This window comes from Carcharhinus amblyrhynchos, chromosome 7, assembly GCF_965287045.1.
Source record: "Carcharhinus amblyrhynchos chromosome 7, sCarAmb.v2.hapA, whole genome shotgun sequence".
NCBI classification, from domain to species: Eukaryota; Metazoa; Chordata; class Chondrichthyes; order Carcharhiniformes; family Carcharhinidae; genus Carcharhinus; species Carcharhinus amblyrhynchos.
Genome location: NC_137330.1, coordinates 107,965,007 through 107,973,294, shown reverse-complemented (window position 1 = coordinate 107,973,294; position 8,288 = coordinate 107,965,007). Strand labels below are relative to the sequence as shown.

Genomic DNA, 8,288 nt, shown 5'->3' with positions numbered 1-8,288 from the left:
CGAGCCAATTAACTTCCTACCTGATCAGTGCACGTGTGTTGCATTCTTTGTTATTTTCATGGGGTTTTTTTTAAATAACAAATACTCCAGATAGCTGAGTTAGATTACATAGAACATAGAACATTACAGCGCAGTACAGGCCCTTCGGCCCTCAGTGTTGTGCCGACCAGTGGAACCAATCTAATGACCCTCTAACCTAAACTATTCCAATATTATCCATTATCGACACAGTTCATTTTGGACATTCCCATGCTTGTTACTTCTTGCCTGACTTTCTGATGCCTCCAGTACTGAGTGGCCCTCTGCCTGCAGCTTTTGCTTTCAACTCTTCAAGATTTTTCTGCTCTTCCTTCTTGTTCTGTTTGAAAGCAAGATCATCCTCATCCACTTCCTTGTTTGCTTTTTTTAGGCTGTTTCAATGGTTTCTTCTTGCCTCCTTCCCAGCCAGACATCTTCTCTCCCTCTGCCCGCTTCAGCAGGACCCCGGAAACAGTCGCCCCGCTCCTGCCTGACTGCGCCAATCCAGAAAATTGGCTTCTGGGTAAAGCTAACCATGGAGGGGAAGGCATTCCTTTTAAACTAACCACAGGGAGGAGGTGGGGGGGGGAACTGGGGGTTGAATATTAAAGGGGATAATTCCTCCCCACCCAGGGACACAACAGAATTGGGAAGTCTAGTTTGGGAAGTCAAATTAGGAACCAGGGACCAGTCAGAACATTGTGGTTGTTCGCGATCAATCATCATAGCTCCAGGACTTCACTGCATGAGTTCCTCAGGGTAGCATTTGAGGCCCAGCCATTTCCAATTGTGTCATCAATGACCCTCCCTCCATTATAATGTCAGAGGTAAGGGTGTTCACTGATATTTGCACAGTGTTCAGCACTTATTGTAACTCCTCAGATACTGAAGCAGTACATATCCAAATGCAACAAAACCTGGTCAATAGTAAAACTTGGGCTGACAACTGATAAGTGACAAATACAAGTGGCAGGCAGGAACCATCTATAAGAGAGAATCCAACCATCACATCTTGACATTCAATGACATTACCACCACTGAATCCCCTGCTATCAACATAGTGGGGGGGTTACTGTTGACCAGAAACCAAACTAGATAAACCAAACTAGGCTATATAAATGCTGTTGTTGCAAAAGCAGGTCACGGGCCAGCAATCCCATGGTGAATAACTCATCTCCTGACTCCCCAAAGCCTGTCCACCATCTACAAGACACAAGGCAGAGGTGTGAAGGAATATTCCCCACCTGCCTGGATGGGTGCAGCTCCAGCAACACTCAGGAAAGCTTGACACCATCCAGGCCAAAGCAGCCCACTTGTTTGGTACCCCTTCCACAGACCTCCTGCCACCACCAATGAACAGTGACAGCACTGTGTACATCTATAAGATGCACTCACCAAGGCTCCTTAGGCAGCACTTTCCGTATGCAAGGCCACTTCCATGAAGCGAGAAAAGGACAGCTTGGGAACATCACCAGCTGCAAGTTCCCCTCCAAGTCATTCACCATCCTGATTTGGAAATGTATCAGTGTGGCTGGGTCAAAATCCTAGAACCCACTCCCTAACAGCACAATGGATGTACCTATACCACATAGACTGCAGCAGTTTAAGAATTACAGAACTGTTTTGATGCAGAAGAAGGCCATTTGGCCCATCATGTCTGCACCAGCACTCCAAATGCGTATCACGACTCAGTGCCATTCCCTGCCTTTTGCCCCATAACCCTGCACATTGTTTCTATTAGGTAATGATCTAATGTCCTCACACATACCTCGATTGAACCTGCCTCCGCCACAATACCAAGCAGAGCATTCCAGACCCCAACCACTCCTGTGTGAAAAATATTTCTCATATCCCATTTGCCTCTTTTGCAAATCACTTTAAATCTGTGCTGTCTCGTTCTTGATCCTTTTACGAGGGGGGAACAGTTTCTTCTTCTCTACTCTGGCCAGCCCCCTCATGATTTGGAATATTTATATCAAATCTCTTCATAGCCTACTCTCCAAGGAGAACAGTCCCAACCTTTCCAATTTCCCCTCATCATTGAGGGCAGCTCACCATCACCTTCTCAAGGCAATAAGAGGCGGGCAACAAAATCTGGCCTAGTCAGTGACACCCATATCCCATGATCCAAGATGGCGCCGGGGGAGGGCAAGCTGTGCCTAGCATAACTTCTAATTCTATCTTTTACTCTCTTTCTATGCTTTTAAAACTCTACTCTAACTCTTTAAAACTACATCCTTGCTTTCACTATATTCTGCACCCTCTCCTTCCCTTCTTTATGAACTGTATGCTTTGTCTATATAGTGCGCACAAGAAACAATACTTTTCACTGTATCCCAATACATGTGACAATAATAAATCAAATCAAATCAAATATGGTTAAAAAACAACACACCAGAAATATCACAAACAAAACTCAGAAAAAACATGTTTTCATTGTTCCAAAACACACAACAGTGTTTGGCTGTTATGACTCATATTGTTAAAAAAAAGTAATATCTCACTAACGAGGCATAACTTTCTCAGGGAGGTGTTAGCAGTGATATCACTCAGTAAAATGGGAGGTTTGGAGTAGGAGGCAATGTAATTGGTGGGAGGGAGGAGTGTGGTGGAGGATGTGTCTGGCCAACCCTACTGGAAGATCTCGCCAACCCTCCCCCCAATTCCCCACCCCCATCCCCACCCATTGTACCCTCCAGAATAACACCTTTCCTCAACGCCTGTGTCACTGCCCCCAAAGAGCCACTCCATTCTTCTGCTTCTGGGACCACCATCGCTCAAAGCCTCCTGCAGTTTCAGGACCGACCACCATCACTCCCAGTGGCACTGCTGGCCCTGAAGTGTGCTCCGATTGGCTGGCAGCATTTGGATGTCAAATCATCACTTCCAAAGATCATGAGACCTCGATGATTTGATTTGATTTGATTTGATTTGTTATTATCATTTGTGTTGGGATACAGTGAAAAGTATTGTTTCTTGAGACAATACTATCAAGACAAATCATACTGTTCATAGACTACATAAGAGAGAGAGTGCAGAATGTAGTGTTCCCGTCATAGCTAGAGTGCAGAGAAAGATCAACTTAACATAAGATAGGTCCATTCAAAAGTCTAATGGCAGCAGGGAAGAAGCTGTTCTTGAGTTGGTTGGTACATGATCTCAGACTTTCGCATCATTTTCCCAACAGAAAAATTATAGAATCGTAGAATCCCTGCAGTCCAGAAGGAGGCCATTCAGCCCATCGAGCCTGCACCAACCACACAGGCTCTATCCTTGTAACCCCACATATTTACCCTTGCTAGTTTTCCTGACAATAAGGGGCAATTTAGCATGGTCAATCCAACTATACTGCACATCTTTGGAGTGTGGGGAGGAAACCAGAACACACGGGGAACGTACAAACTCCACACAGGCTGTCACCCAAGGCCAGAATTGAACCTGGGTCCCTGGCGCTTGAGGCAGCAGTGAGGCAAGTGGAAGAGAGTACGTCTGGGGTGTGTGGGTTCCGTGAACGTGCTAGTGAATGGTGCCAGTTTCTCTGTTATTACTAAGCGCAAAATCTGAACAAGGTTTTAGGTTGGAGTTCAGGCCAGAATGAGATAACAGCTGAGAGAAACGCTCACGTTTTCAATCACTAGCTCCATTCTTATGTTTCAGGTTAGGTGGTGATGTCCACGGTGCAGATGGCATTGCTCAGAGCAGGCTGTGACAGCTGTCTTCAGTCTTTGGCAGCTAATTATCTCAGCTTTGTTTCAGGGGCCCGTTGAACTCTGTGGCAGGTCATTCCTCATCTCCTACCAACTCGTACATAAAGTCCAATACTTGAGATTCTTTAAAACGGACTCAGTTTGAGACATTAATTGTTGAAAATTGCCCTCGTCCCCAATTTTTGGGGAATTTTATCAGTGGAACGCTGTGAAATTGGGGGAAATGTCGAGTAAAAATAAGTCCCATAAAATCGCACAGAAACGGAGAAGTGGCACAGTGGTTAGCACTGCTGCCTCACAGCTCCAGGAACCTGGTTCAATTCCTGTCTTGAGTCACTGTCTATGCGGAGTCTGCACATTCTCCACGTGTCTGCGTGGGTTTCCTCCGGATGCTCTGGTTTCCTCCCACAGTCTGGAAGGTGTGCAGGTTAGGTGCATTGGCCATGCTAAATTCTCCCTCAGTGTACCCAAACAGGCATCAGAGTGTGCCAACGAGGGGATTTTCACAGTAACTTTGTTGCAGTGTTCATGTAAGTCTACTTGTGGCACTAATAATAAAAATGAAACTGAAGACTCCTTCACCCTCACTTGCTCTCATTCCAAACAAATAAAAATGTGCAACACTCACACAAACATGCAGAGGGCAAAAAATTAAAATATTATAGAGTCCATGGCATCTGTAAAGAAAGGATAATGTCATTTCCGGGGTGTGAGTGTCACTGGCTAGGCTAACATTTATTGCCCATCTCTAGTTGCCCTTCAGAAGGTGGTGGTAAGCTGCCTCCTTGAACCACAGTAAAAAGTCTGACAACACCAGGTTTAAGACTTGTCGTCAGAGTTTTTATTGTGATTACCCCAGTCCAACGCCAGCATATCCACATCCTTGAACCACTGCAGTCCTTGAAGTAGGTACACTCACAATGCTGTTAGGGAGGGATTTTGACCCAGCCACGTTGAAGATGATGCCAGGTGTCCATCCACTTATTCCTTTTTGGTGGTTGGGTACAACTGAGTGGCTTGTTCAGCCATTTCAGAGGGCATTTGAGAGTCAACCACATTTGGAAGACCTGGAGTCACCAGATCAGGTAAGGATGGCAGATTTCCTTCCCTAAAGGGCATGAGTGTGGGTACCATCAGCTCTTATTTTTCACAGTAACCTTTGGTATGGCACATTATCAAATGCTTTCTGGATATCTAAGTACAGTATATTCACAGGTTCCCCTTTATCTACAGCATGTTATTTCCTCAAGGGACTCCAATGAATTGATTAAACATGATTCCCCTTTCGCAAAACAAATAAACTCTGCCTGATTACCTTTAATTTTTCTAAGTAGTCTGTGTAACATGTTTTATAACAGCTTCTAACATTTTCCCTCTGACAAATATTAGGGTAACTGACTTGTAGTTCCCTCCTTTCTGTCCCTCTCCCTTTGTGAATAACGAATATTTTCCAATCCAATGGAACCTTCCCTGAAGCTCAGGAACTTTGGAAAATTAAAACCAATGCTTCAGTTCTCTCCCTAACGCTTCTTTTAAGACTCTAGGATGAAGTCCACCAGAATCCAAGGATTTGTCAGCCCTAATTGATTTACTAAGTGGCACTTCAATGGGTCTTTAGAAGTTGAAGTTCCTTCACCAAAATCCTTTTATTTATAACTCTAACAGCATACACAGAGTGGTATCAATCAGCAGCCTACTTTCTGGAGTGCCAGAGGAACTGACACTCCCGGTTAAAAACAAGGAAAAGACTCCCTGATTGGCCCATCGATTGACTCTTAATCAGGAAGTTCATATTCCAATAGGCCAATTTCAATGGCCTGATTGAAGTTATTACAGGCACTTACTTCCCTGGTGATTATAATTTTCCTGACTTCCTGCCTCCCCTCCAATTCCAAGTTAAATTTATTCATTATTGTCACAAGTAAGCGTACATTAACACTGCAATGAAGTTACTGTGAAATTTCCCGAGTTGCCACAGTCCAATACACTGAGGGAGAATTTAGCATGGCCAATGCACCTAACCAGCACGTCTTTCAGACTGTGGGAGGAAACCAGATCAGCTGGAGGAAACCCACGCAGACATGGGGAGGATGTGCAGACTCCACACAGACAGTGACCCAAGCCAGGAGTTGAATCCAGGTCCCTGGTGCTGTAAGGCAGCCATGCTAACCATTGTGCCACCATGCCACCGTGTCCTGATTTACAGCGTTCCCGGGATGTTATTTGTATCCACCAAAATGAAGACTGACGCAAAATATCTGTTCAATTCATCTGCCATCTCCTAATTTTCCATTATTAATTCCTCACACTCACTTTCTACAAGGTCATGCTCACTTTGTTAACATTTTGCTTTTTGAATTATCTAGAGAGCCATCTGTTTTTATATTTCTAGCTAACTTTCTCTTCCTCTAATTTTTTTCCTTCCTTATTAATTTTTTAGTCAGTCTATGCTGATTTTTATATTCCGTACAATCTGCTGACCTGTCACCCACCTTTGCATGACTATGCTTTTTCTTTCAGTTTGATTCTATCTTTAACTTGTTCAGCTAACCACAGATGGTGAACGTTCCCCTTGGAATTTTACTTTCTCATTGGAATGTATCTATTCCGTATATTCTGCCACTGTCTGCCACTGCATCTGTATTGACCTATCCCTTAACCTCATTTACCATGAGTTAAAACAACCTCTCCTTCATTTCCCAAACCAAAGTCTTCCTCATGCACATTAGACGGGTGATATATGGAAAAGAAGCCCAGGGAAAGAAGAAGGCGATGGTCCGTAATGTTGAGAGCTCTCATGTCCTCCTTATTGCCCTTACTAAGTTTAAAATACTAGTCTTGGGCCCATTCTTCTTTCCCTCAAATTGAATATAAAATTCAATGATATGATCATTGGTCCTTGGGGCACTATCACTTGTTAATTAACGAGGTCTGATCTTGTTGCAGGATACCAGGTAACCAACCGTTCATAACCACTCATTTTTTTTTTGATTTAAGTTATTCCTGGTTGTAAAACTCATTTCTTTGTGTATGTTTGTAGTTTAATGACCAGGTTTGAATGTATGAGTAAACAACGCATCCGATTTAACGCAAAAAAGAGTTTGCTGCAAGTCACATTAAAATTGATTCCACAGACAGAGGGTTTGGTAAACACATCACAGCCTATTTCAAAACTTAAAACATCCCTGCTTACAGACAGATGGCAAGAAAGTAAAGGGATTTTGCCTCATTCATTGATCCTACAAGCAGTTAATTTAATGGATAATGGTTCTTTATTTGCTCAGCACCTTGGTCAGAGAGGGACCATGAAGATGCTTTATGCCATGTGACTTTAGCCTTCAATGTGGCAGGCTCAAATCACCATTCTCAGCAGGAGTGATGCCAATGAAGCAAACTTCAGACAGAGCTGATCTGTGAAGGATCTGGATTTCACCAGTGTTTTAACAATCCCTGCATTGGTAACAAACTGATTCAACTCCAAAGGAGTCAGTCATTTGAAATAAATTATGTTTGAAGCGAACTAATCTGGAATCCTCATAAGATTTTCCAATTGTAAATGTGGTCAGAACACCTGTCCCAGTGCCAGGATTTCTATCCTACTTTCTTCTCTTCCGCTTGCCCAGTTCATACTGCACACTTCTCCCACTCCAGGATAGTTACATTGGCATTCCCCTTCCACATCCCCAGTTCAAGCTGGTAACCTTCCCTCAACCCTCAGGGTCTATCAGCTCTGCTCGAGCCAAAATGGCTTCTGAAGGTTAAATATGTAATGGACTCATTCGATAGTAGAGAGTAATGGGGAGGCAATGGCCAAATGGCATTATCTCTGGACTATTAATCTAGAAACTTGACTAATATTATAGGGGCCCAGGTTCAAATCCTACCACAGCAGATGGTAGAATTTGAATTCAATAAAAAAATCTGGAATTAAGAATCTACTGATGACCATGAAACCATTGTCAATAGATGGGAAAACCCATCTGGCTCACCAATGCCCTTTAGGGAAGGAAATCTGCAGTCCTTACCTAGTCTGGCCTACTTGTGACTCCAAAGTCACAGCAATGTGGTTGAGTTTCAACTGCCCTCTGAAATGGCCCAGCAAGCCATTCATTTATATCAGTTTCTGAAGAAGATAACTCACCATCACTTTCTCAAGGGCAACTAAGGGTGGGCGATAAATGCTGGCCTAACCAGAGACACTCATGTCCCATGAATGAATTAAAACAATATCTCCTTTAACCTCCTAATCCAAAGTCTCCCTCATGCACAATAGAAGAGTGATTTATGGAAAGGAATACCGAGTAAAGAAGGAGGTGATTGTCCATAATGGTAACTTGTACACCAGTGGCTGAAGATAAGCATGCGGGTGCAGCAGACGATAAAGAAGGCAAATGGTATGTTGGCCTTCATTGAGAGGGGTTTTGAGTACAGGAGCAGGGATGTGTTGTTGCAATTATACAGAGCCTTGGTGAAGCCAGACCTAGAGTATTGTGTGCAGTTTTGGTCTGAGGAAGGATGTTCTTGGTCTTGAGGGAGCGCAGTGAAGGTTTACCAGGCTGATTC

General features: G+C 43.6%; 1 pseudogene; it reads right to left on the bottom strand.

Moving 5' to 3' along the window:
- Positions 1–236: 236 nt before the first annotated feature.
- On the bottom strand, positions 237–452 carry LOC145345552 (translation machinery-associated protein 7 pseudogene; annotated as a pseudogene).
- Between the last annotated feature and the right edge of the window lie 7,836 nt (positions 453–8,288).